This window comes from Rhodnius prolixus, unplaced genomic scaffold, assembly GCF_049639745.1.
Source record: "Rhodnius prolixus isolate KJV_2025 unplaced genomic scaffold, Rpr scaffold_14, whole genome shotgun sequence".
In the NCBI taxonomy this organism is placed as follows: domain Eukaryota; kingdom Metazoa; phylum Arthropoda; class Insecta; order Hemiptera; family Reduviidae; genus Rhodnius; species Rhodnius prolixus.
In genome coordinates, this window is record NW_027411594.1 from 4,161,747 (window position 1) to 4,180,682 (window position 18,936).

The window sequence follows — 18,936 nt, forward strand, 5'->3', positions numbered from 1 at the left end:
GATTTAGTGTGTAAAGGGATAATTATTTATTTATTTATTTATTGTAGACTTTCGAGAAACACATACTCACATTATTTACATGAGATAATTTTTTCGGTCGCCATATTTTGTTTTAAAAATTGCGCCATATTTCTGAACGCCCACTTCGACCCAGCTCTATAGATGGGGCTTTGTGGGCTTCGCGTGAGCGAAAATAGTGACGTTTTCGCCACGACCACAACGACCGCGGTCGCCAAGTGGAACACACCCTTAATGTACTAACTAAATAAGGATTCATCGCAGACAGTATTGTTATTCATTTTCCTGAAATCAATTTCTGCCAATTACAACGAAAGAAAACTCAACTGCTTTGACGAGATTTCGATCAATATTTTTTTTGCAAAGGAATTTTATTTTTTTTTTGCCCTGTTTTTTAGTTTTTTGATGTTTACTCAAGCCGGCTGAATCTAAGATTATTTGCACTGCCAAAAGTTTCAATTTTGAGAATTCCCCATTCACTCCCGAAAAAGAAGGTACTAAAAGAAGTAGAAGAAGAAAAAACAGGAAACAAGATGACAGCCCTCAGCATTACTTGACTTCCCTACGTCACACCAGTCAAGATTTCCTCTTTCTTATTTATTTTATTTTTATTTTTTTTAACCCGAGGTAAAAATGCATGACAACGCCACCATCTCAACTTCTCCTATTATCTCTTTTCTCTGAGAGCGCACTAACAAGATGTCTTCCTCCCTCCCTAGAAGATGGTGGATTTTAATGAAATTTTGTCCTCTGGTTTTTTTTTTTCTCTGCTGTGCCACTTAATTCATATTTTTCCTGCTTGTGCCCTTTATTATCTTTTGCCGGATTTTTCATTTCTTTGTTATGGAATTTTAGGAATGAAAGATTCACAATGAAGAACTATCCCCCCCCCGTCTTATTGTAACAGGAAATATAGTTCGTATGCCACTTCCTGTAATTTACTTCTCCGTTACCATCACTCGGATGCCACGGCCTAGCTACCATCATTTTTAAAATAATTGAACGGAAATTTAAATTCAAATGAAAAAAAAGTGTTTGATTTCTCTCTATATTTTATTTACTTCAGGTAATTGGTGCCCGTAGCATGTTTCAGCGCATGCCCATCCGGGATGTTCAGCCCTGGGATTTAAAATTCGTTTTACAGTGTCTCTTGGGCACAAGTAAATTGTCATGGACTATCTAATATCTATAATCGTCTCGCGAGCCACAATGCGGCTCTTTGAAGGATTATTTGTGGCTCTTGATAAATGTACCCGAGTTCCCCTTTTCATTTTTGTGTTATTACGAGTATATTTTAAAAAATTATTATCGTACCATATTTGTTTCAAAATGTCTTTTAAATTACTGACAACAAATATGAAAGACTAAGTGCAACGTTGTAACAAATTTCATTTCCGTTCAAGTTGAGAATGATATAACTCATCGAAAACTTTCGCGAACGAACATAAACAGTGGCGTAATCGTCCGAAATCGACCGACTCCAGACCGATTTTGAATTTGTAAACTTTCATTCCAACGGACAGTTGACATTGTGCTCTGGAAGAAACAATTTGTATCACTCTTGCTCCGGATATAATTTGTAATCTGGGATTTTTTTTACTTTTATTTATATGTTTTCAATAAAACATATACAAAAATTTTGTTAATGCCTTTTCTGCATACCTTTTAAATTCATATTTAATTGCGGCTCGCGAAAAATTTCAAATTTTGAAAAGTGGCTCGGACTATCAAGGAGCTTGGCCACCCCTGGTCTATAAGAAGCTTTTAAAAGTATTCTGGGACGTGTATGGTCTGGCATTGTCGTGCAGCAGGCAGACTCCCTTTGTCAGCATGCCTCTTCTCTTGTTCTGAATCGCCCGCCGCAATTTTGTTTTAGGGTCTCACAGTATCTTGCAGAGTTGATAATCTCCCCTTGAGGCATATATTCAATTAAAATTATGCCTTGACAGTCCCAAAACACGGCGGATGCCATGATTTTTCTTGGCTGAAATTCTGTCTTGATTGCACAGATTTCGGTAGTTTAGTTTGCTACATCGGGAACCTTTTTTTTTTTAAGCTCTTACAAAATCTGTGGAGATAATATTTGCAAAAAAAAAAAAAAAAGGAGAGGCGAGGGTCAGTAGTATGAAGAAGTCCCTCCTTAGTGCCTGAGTTGCAAAACCTAAGCCACAATGTTCTATAAACTAAACCTTGGCCAGTACTCGATAATCTTGGGTGGACCAACCTTACTAACACAAAACCCAGAGAGTGAGAGAGAGAAATAGCTTTCCCTGAATCGAAGTAGTAATCGAAGTTCAAGAATATGTTCTTTTGGTAAATACACAAGTAAATTTGCCAACAACCCTAATACTTCCACTTATAGTTGGATGGAAAGTAGTTAAGCAGTTGTGAACCCCCTTGGAAAGTATTGAGTGGCTTGTTGAGAGAAGTTCTGGCAGAAGGAGGAGACTCCGTTATTACCAGTTGGATACCCTATTTTTTCTTTTTCTTTTTCTTCTTTTTACGACTGTTCATATTTCCCCAGTGGAAAAGTGGATTGCAGGTGGAAAACACAATTCACCCACTGTTGTGAATTTATTCTTTATAACGTAATTATAAATTTTTTTGCAACTCAATTATCTGTATTTTTTTTTATACTCTTAAAAAACTTAATTCTTATTTTCCTTTTTATAAAATAATTTCTAGAAGTATATTCATTTTACGTAATTCTATAGAAATGCAGTAATGCTATTTTGCATAATGTTAGTGATTGGAATCATAGTTATTGAATTATGCATAATTCTGTCTATTAATCACGCTGCCGCGCTAGTAGCCTGTTCATTTGGTTCACGATTTTTTTTTCTCTAAATTTATTATAATTACAAATATTTCAACAATAGAAAATTATACAGTCGGAAAAATAAAGGCTAAAAGGGCAAAGTTCAAAGATAGCATTTTTACAGTGTTAGTTATTGATTCCCCCTCCAATAATTTAAGGGACATAATGTTATATCTGACTGCTACTGGCTATCCAATCCTTGCTAAAACTTTCCTGGAGTCGTTCTTCAATTTTTTTTTCCCTAGGATTTTTTCCTCAATCTTGAGGTTTCCTCAGACCAATTTCCCTTCACATATATACCAACAATGTAGTTCACTGCAGGAACCATAGTTACCCGATTCAATCTATGACTATTTCTCCAGTGCACTCTATCCATCGCGTCTTTCTCGCACAGCCCTCGTCCAGCTATTAACTCTTCGATGCCATTTTGCCACCTGTTCCTAGGCCTGCCTCTTTTCCGCGGACCTGGCGGGCTCCATTGCATCACAGTCTTCGGCATTCTACCTTCTGGCATCCTCAACACTGGCCGAACCATATCAGTTTCTTCTTTTCCATTTCTTCTGTCACTGTGCTGCGCTTCTCCACTATTTTTCTTATATCCGCATTCCTCCTCCTCTCTCTGCGGGATATTCTCACAGAACGCCTCCAGAAATCCATTTCAGTCGCCTCTATCTTTTTCTGCATTTTCTTGCTGACTGTCGCATGTTTCTGATGTGTAGAGTAAGACGCTTTGAACCAACGCTTCATAGATATGCTTCTTGGTGCTAATCTGGACATTGCTATTCCATAAGACAGAATTCAGCATTCCAATCGTCTTCCTTGTGCTTGTCACTCTCTTTTCCATATCCATTTCGGACGTTCTTCAGATATCTAGAAAAAACGTTTCCTGTAGAACCTGGGATATCCACTAGGTACTGTAAAACTGGTGGGGTTACCTCACAGAAAATTCTCCAGGAAGGCACCAGAAGAAAAGCTGGGTCTGGATCACGATGCACTGGCAAATCCTGTGAAGAAATGGAAGAAACGTCCGTCCATTCACCTCCCAATTGATTGCAATGACATACCAGAGTACTGGGAAGAAAGTATATCCTCCAAAGTATTTTGTCTTCAGATTGTGATATATCTCAGGTATTTGGGACTGGAAGGGGGGCTGTTGTAGTCTCGTTTCTCCAGTAATCTTTAGGGGCACCGTAGATCTTGGAAGTAAAAACACCGTGTGAACGTTCTGATCAGGTCTTTATTTTTGCATTAAATAAACGATACCACACCACTTCTTCATTAGGAAATGATAGCCTTCTTCCTTCTATAGTTGGAAAAATTGATAATATATTTATTTACAATAAAATGTTCTCTATTTTCCTCGATCGTAATGTCAATACTCGAAGATAATTGGAATTTATTGAATCTTCTGTACAATTTTCCAATATTTGCCACAGCTGTAGTTCAACACTAATGGCTTACATTCCCTGGATTATACAATCCGTTCTATTACCCGTATTTAAACCTGAACAGAACTTACCTCATATAGGTAGACATTAATTTAATATTATGTTCATGATGACTGGAGGGATGGAGAATGGAATTTTGGAAGGGAATTTAGGGAGATGTTAAAACAATATTTTCTGGATAATTTTAAAGGTAAAAACCCATGTCTGTGTTAAATCCATTTCTACCACCAATATCTGGGTTCGTACTACACTAATTGGTACATATATCTGCGAACAGGGAATCTGTTAGATGCTAAAATTTTCCCGTGTTATCCTGCTTTTAGATTTATTTTGCCGAAATCACTTCCATTCCTGAATTTAGACTGCCTCACATGGATATGAACTAAATTACCTCTAAAAATTTTTTTCACGTACTTAAAAAAATACGTCTCATTTTTATTTATAAATCTATTTTATGTACAACATCTCTTTTTCCTCGCAATTAATATGATACCCAAGAACAAAAAAATCTCGATCATCTTCATACTTTTCACGTACTTCTTCCACTGATAGATAACATTTTAGAGAAACGTCTCTTAAACGTTTTTTTTTTTTTTTAAAAAAAAACACTTCTTGTTGCTGAAAACACCTTAATCACATTGCAGTTTGGATTTCGCAATCTTCTTTATTCCATTATTCATCGACCGTCATCCTCTGGTATATCTTAATGCTTCCTATTTTGAGTTGAATCAATATTGCTTGACACAAGGCTGCTTAACCATTTGATCGGGTCTTTGCAATCGAGTTTAGAAACTCTTAATTCATTTTTCCTCATTCTTTTAATTTGTTCTTGAACTAATTCTCATTACTTTATACCATCTTCTACCTCATCTTAACTAAGAATCCTCTTGCATCTTCCAATTGAAATTGTTACTTAGAAAATCATCGTTTTGATTATTCATTCAAGGTTTTGTTGAAAGATATTCCCATCTTACAACCAGGAATCCTTCCAATATTCTGTCTTGGTTCAACTGGTGTACCTCATTCTTCTTTTTGTAGCTACTGTATTTTATTTGACAATTTTTTTTTTCTAGAACTTGAAATTAATTTAAATACATAAATATAGCCGGAGATGAAGTTAAAGTATACTTAGTTCTGCAATAAGACTAAAGAGAGTTTAAATAGGAAAATGGCGAGATGAGAAAGATGTCAAGTTGTTCATCCGGAAAGTTGAATTGCTCCGAACTGATATTGATTTATGGAAATGTGTTTATATATATGTTTACTGCGGGGGGAACAAAATTTATTACCATTTTTAGTGAGACTATATTTGACAAAAGTTTTTTTATATAACAAATACAGAATATTCTTTTGTAGTGCTTAGTTGTACAGAATTATTCTATTATTATCTTTATTATTATTATAAGTATTAGTGTTATTATTATTAGTATTAGTATTAGTCTCCTCCGTCCATGACACCTAATTGGTATTTGGACGTAAAACCCGCCTGATAAAGTGAACATTACTTTACTTTTTTATTATTATTAATAATCTGTGATCAGTGGCACCCAGCCGTCTCCACTGTGTAGCAAAGCCACTAGTGGCTAATTGTATCCTATTGCTGAACAGAAAAATTATGCCAGTAAAAAAGGTGAGGTTAGAGTTAGCCCTGTACCGCATGACAATTAACCTAGCGGATTGCTTGAGGCTGGAGTTCTGTGAATCAGTACTTCCCTAGTACAGTCGAACCTCGCTTAACGAGCATAATTCGTTCCAGAACCTTACTCGTTAAGCGAAATACTCGTTAAGCGAAACAATTTTTTTCATTTAAATTAAAATAAAAGGGGATAATTGGTTCCTTGCAAAAAAAATATTGATAAAATTTTTTTTTATAACATTTATTTCGAAAAAATTATATACATATGATGTAATATAATATAAATTACATATATTAATTTGTTTAACATTGAAATGTTTGAGTTTTGTATTGGGCTTCGAGTTTGTCTTTAGACAGAACTTGAGATTTTTTCGCTGATGGCTAAGCCATATGACGACCTAGGTACACTTGGACATATCGGACCCACTATATGACATAAAATCACTATATGACAATGCTAGACTAAGGATTCTATCTGAGAATGGACAAACAAATGATATTCAAGTTTCGGCAGGAATACTTCAGGGCGAACCTCTTTCACCGTTGCTTTTTAACTTATTTCTTTCGGATTTGACTAGATTTTTCACGGAGAAAGGTGCCACTTCGATTAAACTGGCTAACTTCAATAATTTCTGTTTGTTATGTTACGCGGACGACATTGTCATCCTTGCTACTTCTATAATTGACGTAAAAGAAAAGTTATTAATTCTTGAAGAATACTGCTGTTTAAACTCCCTGAAAATTAATACATCTAAAACAAAAATTATCTATTTTTCAAAAAGTACACGCCCCAAAAAATTTAAGCAAGTTTGTATAAGTAATACTCCAATAAACATTGTAAATACATACACTTATTTAGGTGTTCCTTTCAGTCTAACTGGGAAATTCTATCAAGCATCCAAACATTTCATATCAAAAGGTAAAATAGCAACAAATCGGGTAAGGCAGATTCTAATAACGTCTAAAGCAAATTCCATCAAACCCATCAGAAAGTTAGATGCTGTTGTAAAGACTTCTTTACTCTACGCATGCGAAATATGGGCTTATAGGTATGCCGACGATCTGGAGGCAGTGCAGGTGCAATTCTTAAAACAAATATTTAATCTGCCGAGATCAACTCCTAATAGTTATCTCCGCTTAGAATGTGCAATATTTCCAGTTAAGCTGACTATAGTCAAATCAATGTTAACCTTTTTAATAAAACTTCTTGAGATGCCCTCTAATAGATTGCCCCGTATTTGCTTTGATATACTTCTGAGCTTGGGCTCATTGTCAAGCACTAAATCTTCTAATTGGGTTTCCCAACTCAAATTGGAACTATTCTCGATTGGCCACCTTGACACTTTTTTATCGCTGGACCCAGTAATAATTAAGAGATCTTTATCAAATATAACTGATGCCTTAAAGAATAGATTTTTAAGTAATGACATTGCTTGGGTTATAGATTCTAAATATAATACAGTTTACAGAAACTTGATTACATTTGGTCTTGGTGAATTTTACTTGGAGACTAATTATAATTTATCTAAGTCCAGAATTATTATTCAGCTAAGACTTGCAAATCTAAATAAAACAAGTATTTACATTAAGGGTACTAAATACATTTTTGATTCTTCTGTTATTTGTACTTTGTGCAAGCTTTTTAAGCCTGACTCACTCTTTCACTTTATGTTTGAGTGTCGACCTTTTGCGCCACTTAGAATTCAGTTAGCAGAAAACCTAAACATGGATATGTCCTGCCATAATAATTTATTTGAATCATCACTTTTAATTGAGTCCTTAGTTCAGGCCAACTTGATATATAACTATTTCTGTGCAGCCACTGCACTCAGAAGTTTCCTATTAAATGAGTAATCTCCCTCTGTTAATATAAATTTGGACGGGTTTGTAGTTAATTTTGTATTGTCTAGTTATTATTTTAGTATTCTTGGTACCAGTGCTATATCTAGTTTGTTGTCTTAGACTTGTATTTTTCAGTTTTTCATTTTTTTGTAACGTTTGTTTATTCATTTTTCTGAGGATGAGATAGCTGTGTTACATCAATCAACATATATTTATTTTATTATTACATTGTCATATTATATTAAACTGATTTTGTTTTCTTGACTTTCATGGTATTACTTTTATGTTTTATTTAGTTTTATTAACAGTGATTTAATTTTTATTATATTAAAATTATGTGGTTAATTTATTTTTGTATAGTATATATTGAACAGATTTGTATTTAGTTAATTTTTTATATATTTTGCCTAACTCGTGTTATGAGTTGTATTACTCAAAAACAATAAAATTTGATTTGATTTGATTTGATTTTGATTTGACATATATTAATTGAGATAAATATGTACATTCATAATTAATCCTTTTTAATTATAAATTTGTCCAATGTTCCTTGTTTCTGCCGTCGCTTCAAAATGTGACACAGCATTATCATTAAATAAATTTATAGATCGCATAGCCACAGCCTTATTCGGGTGATAGTTTTCTACGTGTGTTGCAACAGTTTCCCATGCTTTCAACATTTCTCTTATTGCGCTGGAAGATTGTTGTTCCTCTGATATTTTCTCCTCTTTGTCTAATAAATTCTCTTCCACCAATTCTTGTTGTGAAATGTGTTGCAACTCAACAAGTTCCTCTGTGGATAGCTCTTGACTATGATCTGCTACAAGCTCATCAATATCATCTTTATCAACTGTCAATCCCATATCCGTGGCCAAAGACACAATTTCATTATCTAGAGATTCCACAGGTTCGGATTCAATCGCCTCAAAACCAGATTCGACGAGGATTTCAGGCCAGAGCTTCTTCCATGTAGAAATTAGAGTTTTTTTGGTAACCCCGTCCCACGCCTTGTCGATTTTATTGAGGGATGTAACAATATGGAAGTGGTATTTCCAAAATTCTCGCAAAGTAAGGTTTGTCTCTTCAGTCACCTCAAAACAATGTTCGAAGAGACCTTTAGTGTACAGTTTCTTAAAGTTGGAAATTACTTGTTGATCCATAGGCTGAAGTAACGGTGTAGTATTAGGAGGCAGATATTGAATTTTGATAAATTGAAATTCGTCAAGAAGATCATTTTGTAGACTTGGAGGATGAGCGGGAGCATTGTCCAGTACAAGCAATCTAAGCCTTTCTTCTCTGCCCAGGTCAACTTCGTTACAATATTTAAACACAAATGTCACTATATGGACTTTCCCTATACACCACTCATTCGGTGAAGTTCGGTTTCGACTGTATCAGTGCATTAGATACGTGGAGAATATGAAACGCATATGCGTAAACAGGAATGACTAATCGAAGAATGCGCAGTTTTCGATGAGTCAGCGAAAACTGCGCAGTCAGCGAAATGTCATTAGAAAACTATCGTTATGCGAAACATCGCTCGCTATAAGAATCAATTTGTTTTACTCGTTATGCGAATTACTCGTTAAGCGAGGTGCTCGTTATGCGAGGTTCCACTGTATTGTTATTTGGCTGTGGGATGCACAGGTGGCTGAGCCACTGACGTGCCTCCCGCTGAGCATGCTGCAACATTAATAAGTATCTAATTCTCTCTCTCTTTTTCTGTTTCAGGTAAGTTTTCTTCTAACAGTTATTTGCTAGCCACCTTTTCATGTGAGTAATGTTGTAACATTAATTATTTTAATTCAGGATTACCTATCTGTAGATTATTTTTATAGTATAAAATCCTGAGTGGTATTTGTAACCATATTGCAGGACATGCCAGGAGTTGTTTATCTCCAATTTCCGCCATTGATATCCAGGACTTAATAAAAAAAAAAGAAGAAGTTTCTTTTGTTTGTGACGCTTAATGCCCGTTCTAAGTCCTTTATTAAGTAACTTGTTAAAGCAAGATAGGAAGATAATTGAATCCAACTTTTTGATTTGAATTTTGATAGACTGGGACTTTGAAATTCTGAATTCAGTGTTTTTTTATTGTTCTTGACGCTTCAACAAAATAAAGTTTGCCTTCTTCAAGTGATAAGAAAACAAAAAATATATGTGCAATATTGCTTCTCAAAGTGTATGTTCTTTGAGGTACCAAGGGTACAGTATGAGATGAGTTTGAAAGGAGGGATAGACTACTGTCATGAAGATGAAAAGGTATTTTTGTTTGGAAAAGCCTGAAAACTCTCTCTTCTCTTTTCCAATTTTTCCTTATATGGATAATTTTTTGTGTTAAGATTTCAAAGATGTGGTGGTTCGAAGTAATCTTTGATCTTTTCTTAGGATCTCACTTTACTCACTGGCGGCAGTGTGTGGTTGGTCATTATCTTGCATAAAAATAAAATTTTCCCCAATTAATGGTGCATAGGGTATCACATATTGCTGGAAAATTTCCCTCACATACACATCTGCACTCAAGATTGCCCTGTTGAAGACGTGGAGCTCAGTCTAAGCCCCCATAGAAATCCCAGCCCACACCATCACTGAACCACCTCCGAATGGTAGTCTACCAGAAATATTGCACGGAGCGTAGCGCTCCCCAGGCCTTCGGTAAACTCGTCGCCTCCCATCAGTTGCGTAGAGAGCAAAACGGGACTCGTCTGAAAAGAGAACGTTTCTCCAATCGTTCCCAGACCAGTTGCGGTGTTCCCTAGCGAACTCTAGACGGGCACTCCGATGGTCTACGGTAAACAATGGTCCTGTGGCTTGCTTCCTAGGGCGTAAATTCATTTCAGCGAGCCTTCTTTGTACATTTTCGGCACTGACTGTAACTCCACGAACAGTAAGCAGTGTTTGAGCTGTTTCAGAAGCATTGATGTACGATTTCTCAGAGAGTGAATTCTAATAAATCGGTCATCAAGTGCTTCTGTGGCTCTTGGTCGACCCGAATCTTGTCTGCGAGTGCAGAGGCCTGTCTCCTGGTAACAATGAATGGCTCTACGGACGGTGGTCTCAGGCAACCCTAACGTTCGTGCTGCGTACCGCTGACTCCGTCCATCCTCAACTAATGCAATAATACGGACCACTTGCTCTGCTGTAATTGAGAGTTTGCAATGCTTTCAGCTTGAAAAAAGTAGAAACGCAACTGTAGAGGTCAATAAATTTATTTACTGTTGAGGTAAAGTTCACGTTGTTGTTTACACAAAAAGATCGAAGGGGATTAAACGAGGAATTGCTTCTCTATTTACAAGAAACTTTGGGCCTTGATTCGATTAATTGTTCCCTGACAGTTTATGAAAATAATTAAAACTAATAATCTTTCCCCAAAATGTGATAAAACAAAAAATAAACGCTTTTTTCAAAGTGCGCCACTTTTTTTGTGGAGCAGTTTATTATTAAAATATTGAATTTATCAATTCTGTATGTGGACTATTGTTAAGGCATGAACTCCGATCTTTTTATTTATATGCAATGAGAGATGGCAGAGGTCTTTTCATCTCTCATATAATATATATTTAGTAACAATAGTTACAAATTTAAATCACATTTTTTACTCTAATAATTATTTATTTTGAAAATTCCCGAAATATTGTAGTGTATACGTAGACTTATGTTCGGCACTGTATATGTTTCTGAATCCTTAAATTAAAGAAAATCAAACTTAAAATATTTCTGGAAGCCGAAAGAGTGTCAGTGGCACCATTTTTGTAAATTATAAATCTTAAGCTTTTTTTTTTCTTGCAACTTTTTCGATTTTGTGTTGTGTTAATAACCACCGAGTGGGTGCTTTTCTTTGCGCAATCAAGTGACCCTAAAACATGTACCATGGTCAGTGATAAGTTATTTTCGAATATTAGACACAATATATCCCTTATAATGCCAGGAATAAGACAGAATAATAATTTCCTTTTTCCCCAAGTTAACGGACCCTGAAAATAAAATAAAAAGTGATTGGATGGTAATAAAGGAGGCAGTAAATTTCCTGTTTTTAGATGTCTCTGCAGAGCTACAACTCTTTTTTCTTTTTTAGTCGCAACTGGTATGTTTTTGATGACCCGGAATCGTTAGCGCGGATCCCTCGTTCACACACTCAGAGTTTAGGGGGGCGGGCGTGCTGTCCGCTCTGTAAGCCCCTGGAACTACAGCATGTACCATGTAATATCTCACCAGTCGGCTATTATTTCCTTCTTTTTATTCCCGTGATCTCTCTCTCTCGGACGCTATATATCTCTCTTCGGAGTCGCCCTGAGGAGGTTTTATTACAAATATACTCACTGTTACATTTTAAAATTGAATTCCAGGACTCTATATGTATGTATTACTTAGAGGAATTTCTAATATGTGTAAATAAATTATATGCGTATTAAGACCGGTTTAGGGAGTGATAATTTACTTTTTTCTGCATTCCTCGCATAAAGAACGCATTATTACACTAAACTAAGCGAAGAAAGTCAACTTTTATACATTACACAAGGTCTGTAAATTAAGTAATGAGACTGATTTAAAAAAAAAAAAATTATTCAAAAAGAATTACAATTCCATATTGTCACCTTCAAAATAACTTCCTTCTGAATCCACACAGTGCTGGAGACGTTTCTTCCACTCCTCATAGCAGTGCTCGAACTCCGATACTGGAATAGCCTTCAGCTGGTCAGTTACAGCCGTTTGAATGGTAAAAGTGTTGACCGTTAGACCTTGAGCAAGAAACTCTTTGTGGACGATTCCGTCGATATCGAAAAAACAAATCAGCATGCATTTGATCTTCGACTTCGCCATCCTTGCCTTTTTTGGGCCTTGGAGAGGTTGAAGTGTCCATGCTCCACTCCATGCTCTGGCGCTTAGGTTTCTGGGTCGTACTCAAACACCCAAGACTCGGTCACCAGTAATAACACGTTCCTTGTGACTTTTTTTCTTTTCCCAAAGTTGAAAAAAATCACCTCAAGGGAATTCATTTTGGGACAGTCGAAAACCACCACCGATCAGCTGAAGGCTATTTCAGTATCGGAGTTCGAGCACTGCTATGAGGAGTGGAAGAAACGTCTCCAGCGATGTGTGGCTTCAGAAGGAAGTTATTTTGAAGGTGACAATATAGAAATGTAATTCTTTTTGAATAAAAAAACCAGTCTCATTACTTATTTTACAGACCTCGTACATTATAACTTACGATTATAACTTACTTTCATATAAGCTTTTAATTAATAACTTCTCATTTTTGCATTGTTTAGAGAAAACAAAAATCCTGAAGGAGGAAATGCGATTACCAGGTTCTTTAGAGTGGGGGGGACTCTCTCCTTCTGAAAAACACCTTCTTCCTGTCCAGCTTTAACGTAATTTTACGTTTTGTTTTTTTTTTTTAAAAAATAAATCTGCTTATGCGAAATTTCAGGAACCTCTGATAATAGAAACCAGAGGGCCCCAATTCGCACAGCTACAGTAAATCTATACAGGGCGAACCAGTAAGTAATGTCCATAGGCCTACAGTGTGTAGTACATCTAAAGTGGAGTTCAATGACGTATTGGCCAACTTCATATTGTCCACTGTTCAAAAAAAAAAAAAAAAATCTGATCTCTCTGAAATATTTGAGAAAATGTTAGGAAATATTTTAAACAACTACTAGTTTTATATAAAAAAAAAAATCATATAGTTTGTATTTACTCCAAATTACAATTTCTCACTCAACTACACTGTTGAAATAGAAAAGGCTGTGAATAAACCTTAACAACCCTTCTTTTTTCTTTAAAACAATTTGTAACCTTTGACTTCCTTATTTTAAGACAGCCTACTTTAAAAATTGACTACTGGTCCATCTAAAAGAGTTTTCAATGAATTAAACAACTTGATAACTAACACTATTGAGTGCTGGTCAACACGTTTTCTTGCAAAGCAAACGTAATTTCTCTTATGAAGATAAAAAGGAATCCTGGAAAATGATATACCGTTTGAAAGCCCATTAAACAAGGAAACTTCTATAAAAAGTGCCAGCACCTAGGTCTGATAATGATCACGTAAGGGCCTAATGAGTTTTCTTAAAAAATTTTCGATTACTTTTATTTTTCTTGCATTCGGAGGAAGATTTTTGGCTGTTTTGGAGAATAACTTATGCTTCAAAATGGTATCAATTTTTAGAAAATTTATCTGTCTTTCTAACCGTGTCATCAGAATCGAATTCGGACTAAAACTTTCTGAGTAATAACATTTTTATTGGAAAAAAGTGATGATTTTAGAAAAAAAAAAAATTAAAGTGACGTCACTCAAGAACAGCGGAAAATATGAAGTTGGCCAATAAGTCATTGAACTCCACTTTAGATGCATTACACCCAGTAGGCTTATGGACATCACTTACTGGTTCACCCTGTATGTATATTTTAATTCTCTGTTTTATTAGACATTTACATTTTCTACAGTCGAAGGAGATTTGATCCGATTAGTTGAAGTAAGAGAAAGGTTTTTCAAGTTTTCTTCAGCTGTTTTTCTCCTGATTTTCGTTTAATTTTTGTGCTTTAAAAGAGAAAGATCACCTTCGAAAGCGATGTTATGCTATAAGAAAAACGGCCCCGTTTATAATTCGACTGTAGTTTTAATTAAAGTAGGCGCTACTCCTATAAAAGATAAAGAGAAAAAGAAATAAGATTAAAAGCGGATGGAGACACAGAACCAGAAGAAAGCTTTTAAGGAACAAAAGGAATTACACTAGGACCCACGAAAAGGACAAGCTTGAGGGGGAAAAAAATATATCTTGAAAGTAAAACATTTTTTTCCTTAGCGTTTAGTTTTCCCAAGAAAATGAATATTGCTGGAATTTTCATTAAGATTCGCAACAATAATACCCATATAAGCCTTAACTCAATTTGGTTTTCTTCTTAAATTCCTCTTATTCCTGTTACGACCATTGAAATCGTGGCAAAAATCTTGGAAATTACCAGATATAACATGTTCTGAACACGCAAAAACATGTATTTTTGTGCCAAATATAAGTTTTTCAGAAAATTAAACTTGCTGTTTGGTACAGTTATCGCTTCTAATTGCTTCTGAATCCTCAAGGTTTAGGATGAAAACCATTAAATCTTCTCAATACCCTTATTGCAGCAGCATATCGGCGCCCTCATTTTCTTCATTTCCACAATGTACCCCCTTACATTTTTGGAAACTAATTCTAACCCTTGATTTTGGTTCTCGGAGAGGGTCAAATATAAGCATTTCTCTAAAGTGGTACTTCAATATTTTATATGGTTTTATCTTATAAAAGATAAAAATTTTAAAAGACACCAAAAGCATTTTAGAATTTTCAAATATTTCTTTATTAGCAAAACGGAAGTATAAGTTTACAAGATTAGGGTTTTGTAATTTTTTGTATCGGGTTTTGAGTTCTCTGGGAACAGAACAATTAGGGTTTAAAAACTGTTTTCTCTTGATCCTCTCTTTTTTTTTTTACGTTATCACATTTTTATTACAACATTACATGATATATATGGTAAAAAATATATAAAAGAACAAAGCAAAGATGAAAAACTAGATAAAATAATGAATTAAGTCATCACCAAGCATATTTAAAATCTACCACATGCTAAATCTGTCAATAGAAAATTTTTATTTCATTAATAAAACGAACCTAAGTGGTGCACTAACTGTCTTAAGACTGTTAAGAGACTGGCCAGACAGACTTCTTACTTAATGTAGCTTCCCATCCCAGTCATGGAGTCTGTAGCCGAAGGTGATGGGTTCCCAGTCAAACAGCTGAAATCTGTGGCAGCATGATCGATGCTCCTCATGATAAATTGTAGCTTGGTTTAGAATATAAGGGACGGGTGTTGGTTTAGTGGTCAAGAGCGTGGCTTTGTAAGTGGGGGATCCTTAGTTTGAATCCCTGTGTATGACTAATTTTTGTTTGCTTACAAAAAAAAAATAGTTTATAGCAGGGGTCGGCAACATGCGGCCCGCGGGAAGCTTGCGGCCCTTTCAACATTTTCCTGCGGCCCGCGGCACAAAACGGCAAATAATAAAAATTTAAATAATATAATATTTCAAATTTGATGTTAATAAAGTTTGGTAATTTTCGCTAGTACAGTTATTGTCTCAGCGTTCAAATCTTATATTAGTAATCCGCGCTCTTTCTTTGTCTGATCACTCGACTTTTAGTACGCCATTTTTACAACGACACAAAGCGTGTTGTCGCCGACGAAGCTGCGGATTTTCGCTTCTTCTCTAGTTATATATTTCATGGTGATATATAAATGTGAATGCAATCGCATTATTTTTATTTCGTCTGGCTTTTAATAGAAAAAATGATGAAAGAAGATATGAAGCAATTTCATAGAAGTCACTAATGCCGTTTTTTTGTTGATTTGTTAATAAATTTAATTTTAATTAATAATCTGTATTATAAATAGATAAAAACAATTAATACATAAGAACCCGAAATAAATATAAAAAGAAATATATATATACTGCGGCCCGCGGTAATAAACCAATAACCCTATGTGGCCCTTTACAGAAAAAAGGTTGCCGACCTCTGGTTTATAGTAAAGGATGAGCTTTCGCCCCTCGTCCGTGACACCTGATTGGTAGTTGGACGTTAAGCTCCACCGCGTATTCTTCTTTTTTTGAACTTCCTGTACGCAAATTCTCTGCTTTTTGGCGATCCAGGACTTGAAGAAAGTATTCCTTAGTATTAGCTCTTCCTTCAGTGGTCCCAAATCAGCAAGTTTGCTTCTTAGTAGAAGCCAGTGGGGGAGGCCTTCTTCAGCAGGATATCTGCTCGCTCATTTTTCCTTCATTTCCACAATGTACCCCCTTACATTTTTGGAAACTAATACTAACCAGAACTATGGAGGTTGTAAAGTGCGCATACCTTTATTTGTTAAAGCCGCGATAGCGTGTTCTCCGGTTTGTGTTTGTGCTTAAGCATTCAATTCCAGAAACCAAATATCGGAGAAAGCTTAAACTCTAAATTTCATTTGCGGTTACCTTCGTAGAAGATCCATTTGGTGCCACAGCTTTTTTTTTATTGGATGTTTTGTAAAAATATTTTTCCTACTTTAATACATTTTATTTAGAACTGATAACATGAAAAACCGTAGCACATTTCTCTATCGAAAATAGTTAGTAAAATTTTTGTGGGAAATGTTGGAACATAATAGAGTGTGAATGAATATATATCTGTACCTCGGAGGGAAAAGGCACCATGTCACAAAAAGTAAATTTTATAGGAGGGTTAAATAAACATATTTTTCCAAATTCATTTTTTGTTCTACTTTTCCGGTTGTACTTCTCACCATAATTATTACAGTTGGTATGGCCACTTAACCTCCCATATTTTAAAATATTTTATTTTGATCTCCATTGTGAAAAACATTTATGCCCATGTAGTGCCTTTTACCCTTAAGTAATGAAGTATCATAGCGCTTTTTAAAAATACATAAATCGCTTAATAGTAAACATAGGACATTGTGCTTTACACCTCTTGAAAGAGCAACAAAAAATTTGTAAAATGATGCCAAAATCTGAAAATCGGAAAAAATGGACATGGTGCCTTTTCTCTCCGAGGTACAGATATATATTCAAAATATAAATATATATAGGGTTACTTCAAAGTGTTTAAAATGATATCAGAGAGTGTGACGTGTCCGAAGGCTTTTAGGGCATGTTTTCCAAACCACCAAACAAGCTGCGCTATATTGGATAGCAGCAAGCAGCAAGCACAATGAATGTTAAGTCACTTTGTGGACTGATTCAGCGGAGTAGAGACAGACAGACAGACTGTGACACAGTTTTGTTTGTTTTTGTCATGTGTTTCGGCTATTCTCTCTCATGTTAAAATAAAATAAAAGACGTTGTTTTTCCAGCACAATTGTTACATTATTCACAAACAAAAATTAATGAACATCATTCAAATTTTTGTATCATCAAATAATATATGCGAAAGGGAACAATATTTTTCTGTTTTCACCAACAATGAAATCATATATCTGTTTACTTTTTCAATTTGTAAACGTTTAAACAAGGAAAAAGTACTTTATCAATTATTAGAAAAATGTACTGATTAACCAGAATATTTTACCACATAACCATTTTCCCATTAGTTTTCATGAAAATTTCTCCCAAACATAATCAACACCTTAAGAGAATCATAGATCTCACGTGACTTAACTCTTTACTTTCTCTTTTTGTAAATCACTGGAAGTATTGTAATCGTATCAAATTTTGAAAATCAGTTTTCAATGATTGTTTTCCTGTACAAGAAAGAACAAAACTTTCAATATGAAACACACTCACTCGACTTCCTCGTCTATATTTTAATCGTTAGAATTTTCACTACCCAAAAAAAAAATCAAGAGTTTCTTTGGAACAAGAAAGAAAAATAATGAAGCAAAAGAAAAGAAACCCCAAAAAATGTACTTGCAATTGCACAATATCGCTCTTTGAGAAACTACAAATTTGTGTTTAACCGACTACGTAGACAATTTAACCGGAAGCTAAATAATTAAATTTAATTTAAATAAATTATTTCCGCTCTAATTAATACTAAGAAAATTTCATTAATAATGTATTTAGGTCGTGATTAATTGTTGAGAAAATGGATGCTAGTCATTAAAATAACATTTATGGAGAGAACTTATTAAGATGTTCCAACTGACATCGCAATTATGATCTTTACTGGAATGTTATGCATATTTTAATTAATTTTTGAATGTGGAAAGAGGTAAAAAAGTATTGTGAAAATTGGCACGACTTGATCTTCAGGTTCTTATAATTTTCTTTTAAATACCTACCGTTGGGAGTTACACCGTTATACGAGCTGTGGCTATTAAATAACGAGACTATTGCTGTAAAACATTTTATTTTAAATTCATACATATTTAGTTATTATCACCTTCAATATACACCCCTCCTCTATCCCTACAACGCTCCATGTGAATTTACCATTGTTCGAAACAGTGCTGAAAGTCTTTTTCTGTGAGCTCCTGCATGACGCGTGCCGCTTTTTCTTTCACAGCTTCAACGGACCGTGAAATCGTGTTCCTTTTAAGGCAGATTTGACTTTGGGGAACAGATCAACGTAACATGGGGCCAGGTCAGGCGAATAAGGCGGATGGCCTAAAACTGGGATGTTGTAATTGGCTCAGAAACG

The 18,936-nt window shown here is 35.0% G+C and overlaps 1 protein-coding gene across 23 annotated transcripts in view; it reads left to right on the forward strand.

Annotated features, from left to right (window-relative positions):
• The window catches only part of LOC141451698 (uncharacterized), a 221,597-nt gene that overhangs the window by 63,615 nt on the left and 139,046 nt on the right, over nucleotides 1-18,936 (forward strand). For 16 of the 23 annotated variants that reach the window (XM_074123226.1, XM_074123218.1, XM_074123223.1 and 13 more), the window contains one exon: nucleotides 9,494-9,535. The exons of the other annotated variants lie outside the window; for them this stretch is intronic. The gene's annotated coding sequence lies outside the window, so the exon portion shown is untranslated. The remainder of the gene's footprint in view (nucleotides 1-9,493; nucleotides 9,536-18,936) is intronic. 23 annotated transcript variants of the gene reach the window in all.